Below are 16,449 nucleotides of genomic sequence, written 5' to 3' on the forward strand. Positions count from 1 at the left end.
TGGGGTAGCCCTGCTTTAGTTGTTCAGTCCTCCCATGTACAGGCAACAGCTCGTGGGGTAGCCCTGCTTTAGTTGTTCAGTCCTCCCATGAGGACCAGGCTGTACATTTACTATTTATGCTGGAAAGACTAGGTCCAGTTCATCTAAGTTCTTTTGTTGGTGTTTCAGACTCTTAGAGGTCCACGCAATCAGGTCAGTTGACTTGTTGGTCTTTCTGTGGTGATCGATCCCCTTCAGGGCCCTTCCTCTTTCCTCCCAGACTTCCATAAGAGTCCACAAGTTCCATCCACTGATTGGCTGTAAATTATCTCTATGAGTCAACTGCTAGGTGGAGCTTTTTAGAGGACAACATGCTCCAGTCTGCAAGCATAATAGATTATCATTAATAGTGTCAGAGATTGGTGTTTGCTCGTGGGAATGGGCTCAAGTAGGGTCAGTTATTGGTTGGTCATTCCCTCAGTCTCTGCTCCCTCCCCGCCCTCTGAACTCTTGTAGAAAAATAATTTGGGTGTTGCAAATTTTGTGGGTGGGTTGGTGTCTCTATCACATCAGTGGGGTTCCTTCTTGACTACAGGAGATGGCCTTTTCAGGTTCCCTATGCACAATGTCACAGCTAAGGTTACTCCCATTTGTTCTTGGGCAATTCTCTCTGTCTCATACTGGAGATGCCTCTACCTCCTCACTCCATTCACTTTCATAGCAATCTAGCTATCTCACCTGTCCTTCCACATACCTCATCCTGAAATAACATCATTGACACCCATCCCTTTCCCTTCCAGTTCCCTCTCTCCATCTGCCTCTTAGTCCTATTTTATTCCTCATTCTAAGTGAGAGTCAAGCTTTCTTTGTTGGGGATTTTGTCTTGTTTAGCTTCTTTGGGTCTGTGGAGTGTAGCATTGTTATCCTGTATTTTATGACTACTATCCACTTATAAGTGAGTAAATACCATGCATGCCCTGTTGGGACTGGGTTACCTCATTCAGGATGATATTCTCATTTGATATCTCATTTGGTATCTCAAATGATATTCATTTGCCTGCAAAATTCATGGTGTCTTTGTTTCTAATAGCTGAATAGTATATAATTGTATAGATGCATCACATTTTCTGTATCCATTCTTCAGTTGAGGGACGCCTAGGTTGTTTCCACTTTCTAGCTATTATAAATAAAGCTGCCATGAAAAATAGTTGCACAAGTGTGTTTATAGGGTGTAGGAGCATTTTGGGGGTATATGCCCAGGAGTGTTAAGAAAGGTCTTGAGGTAGAACTATTATCAGTTTTCTGAGAAACTGCCAAATTGATTTCCACAGTGATTGTACAAGTTTGCACTTCCAATATCAATGAAAGAGTGTTCTCCTTGCTCCACATCCTTTCCAGTATGTACTATCTCTTGAGTTTTTGATCTTAGCCATTCTGATGTGTCTAAGATGCAACCTCAGAGCTGTTTTGATGTGCATTTCCCTGAGGTCTAAGAGCTTTGAACATTTCTTTAAGTGTTTCTCAGCCATCTGAGATTCCTTTGCTGAGAATTCTCTGTACCCTATTTATTAGTTGAGTTATTTGGGTTGTTGGTGTCTAAATATCTTGAGTTCTTAATAAACTTTCGATATTAGGCCTCTGCCAGATGTAGGGTTGGTAAAGATCCTTTTCCAATCTGTAGGCTGCTGATTAGTCCTGTTGACAATGCCCTTTGCCTTTTGGAAGCTTTACAATTTCATGAGGTTGTGGGACTGTGATAGGCATCCTATTTTGCTTGAAAGAGGTTTGCTCCAGTGACCCAAACTCTACAAGGGACAGAACACTAAGCCATGTTCCCAGAGACAGGTGCCTGAAACCACAGAGCCCCCAACTCCATATTTCTGTGACTATAAGTCATGCAGGCAATGCCCCAAGCTTCTGGCATTCTGGCTATACTCCACCCCCACAGTCACCTGACTACAGCCAGGTATGCTCCTCCCCAAGATAGCCCAGCCCACTATAAAAGGGACTGCTTGGCCCCTCCTCTGTCTTACTTTCTTACTCTCCTCTCTAGCCCTCCTTCTCTCTCTCCCTACCCCCTCTCTCCACGTGGCCATGCCTGGCCTCTCTCCCTCTTTCTACCTTCTCTATTTCTCTCTGACTTTCTACAATGAAGCTCTAAAACCATAGACTGGTTCATCAAGGCCCACCATGCTTGAACGATGGTATAAGCTTTCCCCTAACGAGCCATGTCTAAACTCCCCGAGAAGACCTTCCTGTGCTCAAGCTACTGACCAAACCAAGGACTCTTACCTACATGGGAAGCACCCAGCACTCCCCTCTCCCCATGCCCTCTCCTCCCTTCACCCCCAGGGCTGACTGAGCTTTCCCCTGGGCTTCCATTTGTTCTCAGCTCTTTTGAGGTGTCTGGGATGCTCAAGGCTGAGAGCCTGGAACCTAGGACTGCCCCTTGTTGAATACCCACTGAGCTGGGGTCCATGGATTCCCACAGCCAGATACCTACCTGGGGCTGCATGAAAAGCATGCAGCAGTCCTTCCTTATCTGTGTCTGCCCACTCAGAGCACCTGAACTCTGGTGGGACAGGAGTCTTCTCCCACTCCCTTCATTCCCCAATACCCATTGCCCTTGCATGAGGTTCCATTTATCTATTGTTGACCTGAGAGCCGAAGACATTGGAGTATTGTTAAGGAAATAGTCTCCTGTCCCAATGCATTCAAGGTTATTTCCTACTTTCTCTTCTATGAGTTTCAGTGTATTCAGTTTTATGTTGGAGTTCTTGATCCACTTGGATTTATCCCAAATAACCTACGTAAGAATGGGATACAGTGCTAAACAGAGAATTCTCAAAAAAGGAATTGCCAATGAACCAAAAGCACCTAAGAAATGCTCAAAGTCTTTATAAATAAGGGAAATGTGAATCTAAACAACTCTGAGGTTCCTTCTTATACCCATCAGAATGGCTATAACTATTTCCAGATGATAGGATAGCATATATAAATTACTTCAAAAAAATCTATCAGAAAACTACGTATAGCTGAAAAACACCTTCTGCAAGGTGGCAAAAGGATACAAAATTAACTCAAAAATCAGTAGCCCTCCTTTATTCCAAGGATAAATGGGCTGAGAAAAAATGATGGAAACGCACTTTCCAAGAGCCACAAATAATATAAAGCATCTTAGTGTAACTCTAACAAAGCAAGTGAAAGATCTGTATGGCAAGAACTTCAAGTCTCTGAAGAAAGAGATTGAAGAAGATCTCAGAATATAGAAAGATCTCCCATGTCCCTGAACAGGTAGGATAAACATGGTGAACATGGCTATCTTATTGAAAGCAGTCTACAGATTCAATGCAATCCCCATCAGAATTCCAGCACATGTTTTATAGACATTGAAAAAGTAATTTTCAACTTCATATGAAACAACAACAACAACAAAAAACAGAATATCAAAACAATCCTTATCAATTAAAGAACTTTGAGAGGAATCAGCATCCCTGACTGCAAGTTGTGGTACAGAGCAATCATCATAACAACTGCATAGTATTCACACAGAGATACACATGTTGATCAATAGAATTGAATTGAAGACTCAGAAATAAACCCAAAAACTTGTGAACACTTGATTTTTGAAATAGAAGCCAAAATCTATACAATGGAAAAAAAAAAAAGAAAAGAAAACATCTTCAACAAAAGGTGCTGGTATAGCTGGATTCTGCATGTGGAAGAATGCAAGCAGACTCATATTTATCACTGCACAAACTCAAGTCCAAGTGGATTAAAGACCTCAACATAAAACTTGATAGAGTAAATCTGAAAACTATTCTTAAGCACCACCGAACAGGGTGGAACTGGAGAAGTTTTGTGTCATTCTTTTCCTGATTCTCCTTCCTTGTCACTTCACAGGCAGAATAGTTTTTTTTTCTTCAAATATAATCCAGTAGAAAGAAACTAACTGTGAAACAGAATATGGGCAGTTGTCTAAATTATATAACCAATCTGAAAATGTGTTAGGGGTCTAATGATAATATAGGCAATCTTTCTAGATAGCACCTACATTTCCTTGGAAATTTAATGTTGGAATTAACAGATATGAATTAAAACACACACTTCTTTTGTGTGTGAATATGCTCACACACACACACACACACACACACACACACACACACACACACTCTTGTCTGTGCATATTTGTGTGCATGCATGTGCAAAACATTGTCATTGTCATCATCATAGTAGAAGTGGTAGTTTCTGGTATAAAATGCAATTTTCATCATAGATCCTGATCAAAGACTTTAAAAATCCAAATGTCTGAGTCTGTGCACTTAGTGACAGCCTGGCGAAGAGTAATCATCACAAGGAAGGCAAACTGGCCAAGCACAATGAAGCAGAGTCTTTTCTTGGATGCAGAGGATGGGGGAGTTTCAGGAATGAAATGTCATTGACATTACCAGATGCTACTGAGCATTTTATGGGGTTCATTACAATAAGGTCTTTCTTAAGTGTTTGCACTGTGAAGATTGCTTTGTTTGCATAATTCAAATACAATGTAGTTTAAGGTGGAGAATATAAAAACAAATAGAATTTAAAAATCTTTATTCACTGGAAAGTACATTTTAAAATAAAGTTTCCAGACATGATAATAGGAGAGAACATAAAATAGCTTTCTAGCTGTAAGATGGCCGATATGTACAGTAAAGACTTCAAGGTAACATTCAATGTTCAAAGACCTGGCCATTGGCAGTTCTTCTGTTTTGGAATGGTCTTTCTGTCCTAGGAGGGTAGCCTATTCTACATCTCATGTTTATAGTCCAAGAAAGGAAAAGAGTGACATAGGCCAGCGAAAGCTTAACTCCAAACAGGTCCACTCACTATTTCCCAAATGGTTGATTGCAAAGTCAAAGAAAGTATGAGGATGTCCTTTGAGAAGGGGACAGTCTGGCTTTTGTTTGGGGTCTCAAAGAGATCTTACAATAAAAGAAGGAGGCAGGTGATTCAGAGGAGCTGTGCATACATCTTAGATGAGGGAAGCTCTGGACTAACTACTTCATTCATTGAAGGAAGTTGGGAAACCAGCAGAGCCAGGAGAAAAATGTAATTCAGAAATTCAGAATGATAAAGAGACTGCCTTGCTTAAGAGCTGGAGATGAATCAGTTAGGTGGATCCCGCTTCCTACTTGTGACCTTTGGTCTGAATGATAATTACATTTTTGTGTTTGTGTCATCAACTGTGTGGTAATTTGTTCTAGCAGTAATAAGAAACGTAGCCAACCGTGAGGAAGAGCAGCAAAGGGCATATAGAAGGATTCATGATACTGGTATCAGAAAAACAATGTCTTTTTAGTAACCCGAGCCTTTCATTTCCTGTAGGTATTATTTCCTGTAGGTATAATAAGGACATGGGACCTTCTAGTATCAATCACTAGCAAACAAAACTAAAAACAAAAGTACAAATTAACAAAACTCAAAGCTATCTAACTAGACCACCATGAATCATCTTCAGCTGAGGTATAAAACCCTTCCTATGGCTCACTGACTTTCATTTTTAGGAAAAGGAAAAAAATGAATGTTGGATAGCAATGGAAATTAAATTTGCACTTAATATTAAGGACCAGGATGCAAGACTTAGAGGTGTGTGGTATGTAGTGAGCAGTGTTTGAAAACCACTCCCTCCTGTTACCAAGTTTCAAATTTCCTTTCAAAATGTATCTTAATGTGCCTTTCTATTCTGATAGCAACTCTCCTACTCTGTTCCCATCTAAAACACTTTCCCCAGAATTACCATGGTAACCAGCTAATTTTCCTCCTAGACTCTATTTTACTTCCTCTTCCTCCTACTTTGTCTCAACACTAAGAATTGAATTATTATTCATTTATTATATTAATCAGTTTTAATTATCTAAAAATTCATAATGACCTTAGGACTAAGATCCAAATATTTTATTTGGTCATTTCTTCCACATTACATTGTTTAAAAAGAAGGTCCTTTCAAAGTGTTCCCCTTTTCAGTTTAAGCAATGTTTCATGTTTCTTTAAGTCCAGTTTTCCCCATTATAATGCAAGTTTCTAATCACATACTCATCTATTTTAGTATTGGTTAAATGTTGAAAGATCTGCCATCATGGAGATTAGATCCACCTTTACCCACTGCTGTATTGTATTTAAACTGTGACTTCTGAGAAGATAAATAATTAATCAATAAAGTCCAACATATAACAGTTCTTACCCCCGGGAGCTTTTTGACTTGGTGGAGAAAAAGGAAATAACGACTGTAATCAAAATGCTCAATGCCACCTTTACTCTTCAGAAATGCTTGCGTTCCAAGACCATATGTCAGATAGACTTTGAACATTGAATTGAAAGATGCAGCTAAGACATGTTGACAAGTGAAACCGATTAGGTTCAGTGGACACTATAAATTATTTCATGTTGGCATAGAAACACCTTTGTATAGACTCCAGATTCATGGTTTAAACTGGCAGAGGCGAAAATCACTCCTGGAGTTCAAAGGAGGTGAAGCTGAAAACCTCAGCTCCCATCAGCAAAACAACGGAACACAGTAGTTTTTAAGTTCCTGTAGTTAGGTTCCCATTTTAGCAACAAGGTTAAAATTTAAGAATAGATGAGTGGTGTAACCTTACTTTTACTGCAGGAAGTTAAGGTATCAGGCCAACATGCCAATTAAATGTTATTCATATAACATATATTCCATAAATACATTTAAGTGTTAATTGCTAGAGCTTCAATAAGCGCTAGAGGAAATACAGTGAGAAAAATAGAGGTGTAATTTTTACTCTCAATGCTAACTTCTTTGTCTCTAAGTTTAAAAACATATTTTGTTTCCAAGACAACATCACAGGTTCACTGAGGGCATGAAGAAAAAAATGGACTCCTTGGGTTTCTTCTGATTCAGTTCTGATATATACAGAAAGATTAGGTAAACAGCAATTAAGAAATAAATCTATTGATGAAATAATTAGAAGGAGTTTTGATGGTGAAATTGAACATGGTACTATGATATTAGTTTGAATTATAGTCCTGCTTTATTGCAGATTAATAACAGAAAAAGATAAATTGAAGACATATACAATAAGGATGTCAAATATTGACTCATTCATGTAGAAAGATACACTTGGGGGTTGTTTGATTCTGACTCTACTATTTAAAATGGCAACTGCCATACATTCTGTCTCATTTGATATCATCTCACAACAACTTGAGAGATTTTATATGGTTGAAAGTTATCAATACAATTGTAGCATATATTAATTTGCATGTTAGCTACTTCATGGATATATATGGGCTATCAAGGAAAACTGAAAAGCCTCAATGAGGATAAATTTTATCTTATTTTGTTGTGTGTGTGTACGTGTGTGTGTGTGTGTGTGTGTGTGTGTGTGTATGTGTGTATCACAAATATAGAGATTTGTTTTTCCTTTCTGTGTGGGAATCATGTATCTAACCTGGGCCACCAGTCTAGGCTGCAAAGACTTTTATTCAATAAGTCAATGTACCAACATTGATCTTGTTCTAATACGGCCTCTACCAGAGAACATACCAAAAGTATTTCTGGTCTAGAAACTTAAGTTAAAGCCTTTGTGGATATTTATCTTTGTAATTACAGTTATATACATTTTGAAAATACCACATATTATTTACATTTTATAAATATAAAACTTGCTTTTAACGAATAATATACTTTTATATTGAGACTACAAAACCACACAATTTCAAACTATAATGTTCGCTTAGCTGGTTGACAAGAATTAAAAACAAGGCAGGAGAGTAATTCAAAATTACAAAGTTTTCGTCCCCAACAATTCAAAACAGGATAACTTTCAATTTGTCTTTTTGACAAGTATAAGTGTTAATGATACTCCTATAGGAAAGCTGATGAATGAGCAGATAAGCAACCCTGTTTAATTCCTGATATTGTGAGTTCCAAATAACAGTCACTTGGGCACCTGTGGCCCTTTAATTTTAAGCTTTTAATGTTTAGGTAAAATGTAAACTGCATTGCTTCAGTGTCATCTGCTACATGCCGTGTACTTGGCAGTCACATTTAATAAACAGCTATTCACATGTGTAGAGGAAGGTTGGCTTTTCTTCATAGGATAAAAGAATGTTATGAGTAGGGAGAGGAATTCACCATGCAGAAATATTGACTTTTTCACGAGATTATTGGCACATGAGATAACCAAGTGATTTGGGGAAATCTGTGTAATGAAATATCTTTGTAATTGAGATTGGCACAGTTAGTAGCATAACAAGTGCAAGAAGACGAGGTACTTCCTTCCATACTTGCACTGTCAGGGATTCACAAGGCGTGCTTGCTTGCAATGTGTATGTATGTATGTTGTATGTATGGAGTTCCTTTTAAACTGTATCCCAACATGTTGCTTTTTTATGGGATAGCAATTTGTGGTTTGCCGTGGTCTATATTATGCCATAGCTCACGTGGAAGGAAATGTAAGACTTTCTGAGTTTCCTAAGATAAAACAATATCTTTTTTGTTTTCAGACATGAGAACTTCCTGTTTTTCAGAAAGGTATATTTTTCATCAAGCAACAGTGAGGTCAATTACCTTTAAGCCAGTTTTACATGTTACCCATTTGCCCAAAGTTTACCTGATAATATTCTGAATGCTATTACTAGCTAAAAGTAATCATTTTTAATAGTTGTGCAATACATGTGGAAGGTGGAACTAAATACATTTTAAGTAATTCCAGAATAAATTAGCTTGTTAACAGTCCATAAAATGTCACTTGTAATCCAAGTATTTTTCGAAGGGGTATGAAATCAAGTGTTGGCTGGGTAACCACAGTTTGTGTGGGTGGGCATGGCAGATCTTAGAAAATACAGGAAATTTATGATAAGGGATTGCCTGTGTTCACTTTCACTTGCTTATTTTTTATTATTACTTTGAAATGACTTTTCTATGTGTGTCTCTTTTCTGGTACTATTTCATGTCCACAACACATCTCCAATGGTGCTAACCCAATCAGCTCAGCAAAGTCCAACAGAATACTGTAGCAGAGCTGACTATACAGCACAGTTACCACTAAATCTGCAATTTAATATTAGTGATGCACTAAATGACCTATCTCCAAATGCCTTCAGTGTATGAGTTTGGGAAAGAGAAAAGCCATTCCATAAAACCTGTCTGATATACGATATAGGGTGGAAGAAACTTTAATGAAATCTCCATGAATATGGTCAGTAGAGTAGCCTTTCAATGCAACTTGGCAAGTTATTATTTGTTCATGCCAATATTATCAGCCTTATTCCCTCCCTATGACTATGTCTGTATTTATGAAGAATATTTGTTTAAAAAAAATATATGCAAGCTAGGTTGTCAGAATCGTTTCCGTATCCTTGGTTAAATCTTATATACCATTAAGGACTTTGTGACATAGTATGTATTTTTGTGTGATGGAGATGGTAATAAAGTTGTATTTTTCCTTTAGGTTTATTTATTTTTAATTTCTGTATATGAGATATGAGAGTTTGTGTGCATTTATATGCATCACATGTGTGCCTGGCACCTGGAAAGGCTAGAAGAGGCCATCGTGTCCATGCAACTGGAGCTACAGTCAGTTGTGAGATGGCATGCGGCTTCTGAGAATGATTTCAGGTTCTCTAAGAGAAGCCAGACCTCTTAAGCACTGGGCCATCTGCATGTATCCTAAAGTTATCATCTGCTTCGTAAGTTTATGAAGACAATGAAACAAGTTGCTACCAGATCACGAGGAATAAGGTGTTACCAGTTTTAGTGTTTTAGTGTTAACTGAATGTAAAGTCATTACCCTTCCTTATTGTCACACATATAAGGGAACTTAGTTCACTTATAGTAACTGGTGGTGCTTCCACATTCACTTAGGCTTTATAATTTTTATAAATGATTATAATAACAAAATTTATAAATATTACTTTAAAGTAATTATAAATAATTATAAATATAATAATATTTGTATGTAAAATATTATTGTATAGTAACCACTGGAAAACCCAGAGATGAAGGTTTCTCCAAGAGTATGAATTTAGTGTGTATGTATCTTTTTTATTATTATTATTATTTTCTTTATTTACATTTCAAATGCTATCCCGAAAGTTCCCTATACCCCACCCCCGCCCCTGCTACCCTACCCACCCACTCCCACTACTTGGCCCTGGCCTTCCCCTATGCTGGGTCATATAAAGTTTACAAGACCAAGGGGCCTCTCTTCCCAATGATGGCTGATTAGGCCATCTTCTGCTACATATGCAGCTAGAGACTCGAGCTCAGGGGGTACTGGTTAGTTCATATTGTATCCCTTAAATTAAATTGATTCCAAAGATTATTTTTTATCTTTTATTTTGGTTTAGATTTCTGTTTGGAATGCTGAAGAATGAAGTCAAGGCTTGACTTCTTAAACATCCATGTTTGGACAAGCTACATCAATTAATTTTATTAAGAATCTCAGTTGACCATTATAACCAAATCTTAGGCCAAGATATTGTCAAGTTTGGCATTTGTTTTCTGTATTAAAATTTATAATTTTAATATGAACTTTTTACAGATAAACTTAAAAGGGAAGCTAACTTACAGCTTTAATGCTTGGATAACAGGCACTATGGTAACCGACATTATTTCACCAGACACCTTTACAGCTGACACCATTGCAGCAGACATCATTACAGCAGATTTTGTTGCAGCAGATACCATTTCATCAAACACAATTACAATAGGTAACATTGCAACAGACATCGTTACAACAGATATTGTTAGAGCAGACATAATTGTAGCTGACGTCTTTACAATAGATACTATTGCAGCAGACACCATTGTTTTCTAATTAGATACTTACATAAATACATTTCAAATGTTATCCCCTTTCCTAGTTTCCTCTCTGAAAAATCTCCTATCCTCTCCCCCTCCCCCTGCTCTCCAACCCACCCACTCCTGCTTCCTGGTCCAGGGATTCCCCTATACTGTGGAATAGAACCTTAACAGGACCAAGGGCCTCTCCTCCCATTGATGATCAATGAGGCCATCCTCAGCTACATATGCAGCTAGAGCCATGAGTCTCTTGTGTGTTTCCTTTGATTGGTGGTTTAGCAGACACCATTGTAGCAGAGACAATTACAACAGATACTTTTACAGCAGACAGACACTATTACAGCTGATACTGCTGTAGCAGATACAATTGCCCCAGATATCATTGCAGCTGAAGTATAAGATAATTAACTGGAATGAACATGAATGGATTGTGAGGATGCATAAACTCTTGATATGGATAATGATACAAAATTATTAACTATTCATGGAACTCTAAGCTTAGTGTCTCAGTTCCTTTACTGTTGCTGAATTCTGTTGTTATCTTGAACAAGCAACTTCAGGAGAAAGGATTTCTGTGTCTTCAAGGTCCAGGTGTCAGGGACATACCTGTGGCAGAAACCTGAGACAATAGGACATATATTATATCCACATTTAAGAGCAGGGATCAATAGATTAATCCATTAACACATTTATGCTCAGTTGACTTTCTCTAGCTTCATAGAGGACTGGATCTCAATCAGAAAAAAATTCTTCATGCAGAGTGGAAGTGCCTTCCTACCTCAGTTAACTCAAACAAGATAATCTCCACTAGACATGCCTATAGAACTACCTAAGCTAGAGGATTCACTACTGAGAGTCTATTTCCCAGATGGTGGTAGAATGTTCAAAACTTTCAAACCTAGCAACTTTTATGATATTTAATGTTCTCATATTATACCTTATTAAAAATACAGATACACATTTTCAGATACGTGTTTACACACATACACATGAACACACACACATTTTTATCTTGTAATTTGAATTTAATGAATTTTCAAAATTAATACAACCATGTTCTCACAATGTGGCTATGACTAGAACAGGTTATTTAAACCTGGTAAATTAACAAAACAGTGCAAAATATTCAAACCAGCTCATAAGAAAGCATTATTTTGCAGCTGGAGAGATGTCTCAATGTGAAGAGCACTGACTGCTCTTCCAGAAATTCTGAGTTCAATTCCAAGCAACCACAAAGTGGCTCCCAACCATCTGTAGTGAGATCTGATCCCCTCTTCCGGTCTGTCTGAAGACAGCTCTAGTGTACTTATACACATAAAATAAATAAATAAACCTTTAGACAAAAATAAAGCATTATTTTACTGAAAGACTTAGATTTATGCGCTACTCTTGAATTACAAAACACTAAAGAGATCCAATCCAATGCTCACCTAAGCATTTTATTTCCATAATGCCACCGGAGCCTAAATTAATTCAATTATATAAATTTCAGACAATAATTGGAAAAATAATGTTAGGTATAAGTGCATATTCCTTCAAATATCACTCTGTTGCGATGAGCACTCTTATATGAGATGCTTAACTGCTACAGATTTTAATCTGTCCAAAGGGAAAAGATATTTAAGTGGGTGAGTCATGCCTTGTTTTGCAACGTGGTTTTAATTTCAGTGTCTTCTACTATTCTTGTAGCAAAGGACTCATGAAAAGTCAGACAGGGAAATAATGATAAAAAATCTTGTGTTTACAGTAAAGTACAATAGACATGAATTCATAGTAACACTACACCAGGTGCTGGGTTCTTGCAGGAGTATTATTTCACTTGTTTCATGTTAATGGCTGGGACTTTGGAACAGAAATCACGTCAAAGTAATTCTCATCAGTAAGCCACCCCCTAGAATTCTGCCCTTGCCTCTGTGTGTAAATGTACAACTATGGCTACAGATTATAAAGGTGACAGAGATATAATTATTAACAAATGAAATGATAGAATGACTTCTAAAGAAATAGTAAATTTCAATAAAGTGGACTGAATTATGCACCACTCCTCAGACATTCATATAGGTAACTATTTGTGCAATATATTCTATTTAACTCAATTACTCACAAGTATCATTAGGAAGGTTGAGAACCACTACGCCAAACCAAATATAGTTTCTTTTATATACTTTCAATTTTCTTCACCCTTGATTCAAAGGAGGTTCTTTGAAGATCACTGAACTCAGTACATCCTTAGTCTTCATAAATTCAGACCCATTCATTCATCAAACCTCACATCTTTAATCTTTACTTATTTATTTGTTTGTTTGTTTTCGTGTCTGCAGACTACATCATTTAAGTCTGTCCTCCAAAGACTGACTCCTGTCTCTTTGATGTTTTGTGCATGCTGTGATCTGGACATGAAAGCCTTTGCTTTTACCCTTCATGATGTGCAATAAAACTATACACAAGAAGCAGCTCTGAGTTCAATTTTGTTTTCCGCTAAAAAGAATTTTGAATTTGCTTCAATATTTTCTAGTTTCTCAGAGATATCAAGTGTGTTTGCACTCACGCACAAGTACATCTTTAATACTGAATGCAGTAGCACATTAATTTCTTCAAGCAAGTAATTCATCAAATCTTGAATGTGTCTAGCTGAATATTTTGATCACCGAGATAGGCAACAAAGCATATAAGCAAACTCAGTCATTCAAATAAAGACACGGGGAAACATTTCCTCGGGAAAACCAGGTGGGTAAAAATGAATATTCATAAACTTGTTGAGCATCGAAACATTTATTCACATCTTAGAAATGAAGAGAACTGACATCTTAAGACTTTCACACTCGCCACTTCCACACACACTGCTTTTCAGCCTTTTATTTGTATCCAGAAGTGTCTAGCTCAAAGCAATCTTGTTTGCCTATCGAGACACTGAGGAATAATATTTCCTGCCTGATCATTGCTGAACAAAGCCACCTCACCCTGAGGCTGACTTCAGTGTGTCAAACAAATGACTCTTCTCTCCCAAATAAATGACAGTAGCCTGTTGGTTGCCTTCTGGCTTCACACCGTCTGGGCCCCCTCCCAGGGTCGCCACTGTGAAGTTGTTCTCTCTTAAAACACACTAAACAGGTTAAGATTTTTACTTTTCAGTAGAGTTTCAGCAGAAGGTAAAATTTAAAAATTGTTGTCAGGATGAGAGATGCATGAAATCCACTTATTGAAATATATATATTAAGGTGTAACACTTCTCAGCAAAGAAAGTTGACAGGTCTTAAAAATTTTGTGCTGAAATTGTTATGCGTTGATAGGAACAATCATGCCTGGAGAAATCAGATCTATTATTAGTAGCATGCCTATAAATATGTAGTTGTTAGTAGGACTTAATGGAAAAGGCTGTTCCCTATCTATTTTAGTGTTGGTAATTGCATATTCACCACTTTCACTGAGGTAATGGGTATGTTAGCAAAGATAGAGTTCAGAATCCTGATTTGTCCAGTGACCAGAAGTCTCAAGCTTGATAGCGTATAAGTCATGAAGTAAGACAGGTAGTGAAGATTACTGTATCAAAGACTAAATGATATGAATGATCTATATCTAGAACATTGATAGTACAAACTCAGTAAATAGTCATATACATGAACATTTTTTCTTATAACTTTAGAAGATAAAAACAACAAATATGCAGCTAAAATATGAGAATTTATAAATACAGGACATAATATGTTCAGAATACTGGAATTTAACACTGAGAAGAATCATTTAACTATCTGCTTTTATACCTTGATTTCAAGTATATTTTTCTGTGTTTAGTAGATAGTAATAAATCTTTGTCTGCCAAGATTATTTGTGTATTGTATTTATTGATATGTTTTCAAACTTTTCCTGTTTGTGGGTATTAATTTCATATTTTCAAAGACAACACAATTATATCTTATGTGTGAAGGATTATAAATTGATTTAAGATTATGTTTTTACCTAACTGTAGCTTTTCTCCTCTCAAATGAGTACATATTGTGATTGATCCCTGTAGAATTATTTCTAACAATTTTACTTTATAAGAAATGTTTCATGTCTACATGCACATATATAAAATGATTAGGAAACAAAAACTATACTTAGATGCATAAGGATTGATTGACTTTCAACTACATAGATAAAGATGTTTTGAAAATAGACACAAGAATGTGTGACTTACTTCTCTCTCTCAGTTCATCATCTGCAACAACAAAATCTCATCACTGTGATACAGGCTAGAGGTGAAATAGTTTTACTTTTAATTTACAGATGATTTTTAAAGTTTTATTGACTAAAAATATTTGCCTTCATTATTTTATTTGGGATTCTTTTCCATTTCATATATTTTTCTCAAAGTAAAAAAGGTATCTAATCCTTAGATATTTTCCTTATTTACATTTCGAATGTTATCCCCTTTCCTAGTTTTCCCTCAGCAAATCCCCTCCCCTCTCCCCCCTCCCCAACCCACCCACTCCGCTTTCCTGGCCCTGACAGTCCCCTATACTAAGACATAGAACCTTCACAGGACCAAGAGCCTCTCATCCCATTGATGACTGACTAGGTCCTCTGCTACATATGCAGCTAGATCCATGAGTCCCACTTGTTTTCTTTGGTTGGTGGTGTAGTCCCAGGGAGCTCTGGGGGTACTGGATAGTACATATTGTTGTTCCTCCTATGGGGCTGCAAACCCCTTCAGCTACTTGGGTCCTTTTTCTAGCTCCTTCATTGGCGACCCTGTGCTTTGTCCAATGATTGGCTGTGAGCATCCACTTCTGTATTTGTCAGGCACTAGCAGAGCCTCTCAGGAGACAGCTATATCAGGCTCCTGTCAGCAAGCTCTTGTTGGCATCTGCCTAGTGACTGGGTTTGGTGGTTGTTTATGGGATGGTTCCCTCAGTGGGGCAGTCTTTGGATGGTCATTCCTTCAGTCTCTACTCCACACTTTGTCTCTCTAACTCCTTCCATGGGTGTTTTGTTCCCCATTCTAAGAAGGATCGAAGTATCCATACTTTGGTCTTCTTTCTTCTTGAGTTTCATGTGTTTTGGAAATTGTACCTTGGGTACTCTGAGCTTCTGGGCTAATATCCACTTATCAGTGAGTGCATATCATGTGTGTTCTTTTGTGATTGGGTTACCTCACTTACTTTGGGGTATAAGTCTTAACTGAAGTCATTTCTCACCTGATCCAGGTGGGAAATGAGATGATCAGGTGTGACGCCATCCTTTCCTTGAGCACCATCAGTTACAGTGCTGTTTGTTTTTCTATGCTGACAATGTAGGTACCAGGGCTAAAAGGAGGACTATAAATTTTTCAATTAAAAAAAAAAATCATTGTAAGCAAAAGGCTTGTGTCCTTGCATATTTAAGGGGTACATTTAAGGGGCGTATTCCCACAGAGGAAGGGGCCAGGAGATATTTTCATTGTTTCTTCCTTGTTTATTTTAGCTTTTAGTTATATATTCGTTAAAATTGTAACACTTTACATTGGCCTGACTTTACTCATAGACTTTCACATCAGACTATATTCATCTACGTTTTCTGCTTCTGTTGGCTATGCTCAGCCCAATCGCTCTGAGTTTCTAATCTTTGCTTTTAAGATTAGCTGCAACATCATTTTCTTTCTTTCTTTCTTTCTTTCTTTCTTTCTTTCTTTCTTT

General features: G+C 37.3%; 1 protein-coding gene across 2 annotated transcripts in view; it reads left to right on the top strand.

Annotated features, from left to right (window-relative positions):
* Gpc5 (glypican 5) overlaps positions 1 to 16,449 on the top strand; it is a 1,281,045-nt gene that overhangs the window by 944,575 nt on the left and 320,021 nt on the right. The window lies entirely within an intron of this gene.

This window comes from Mus pahari, chromosome 8 (genome assembly GCF_900095145.1).
Source record: "Mus pahari chromosome 8, PAHARI_EIJ_v1.1, whole genome shotgun sequence".
In the NCBI taxonomy this organism is placed as follows: domain Eukaryota; kingdom Metazoa; phylum Chordata; class Mammalia; order Rodentia; family Muridae; genus Mus; species Mus pahari.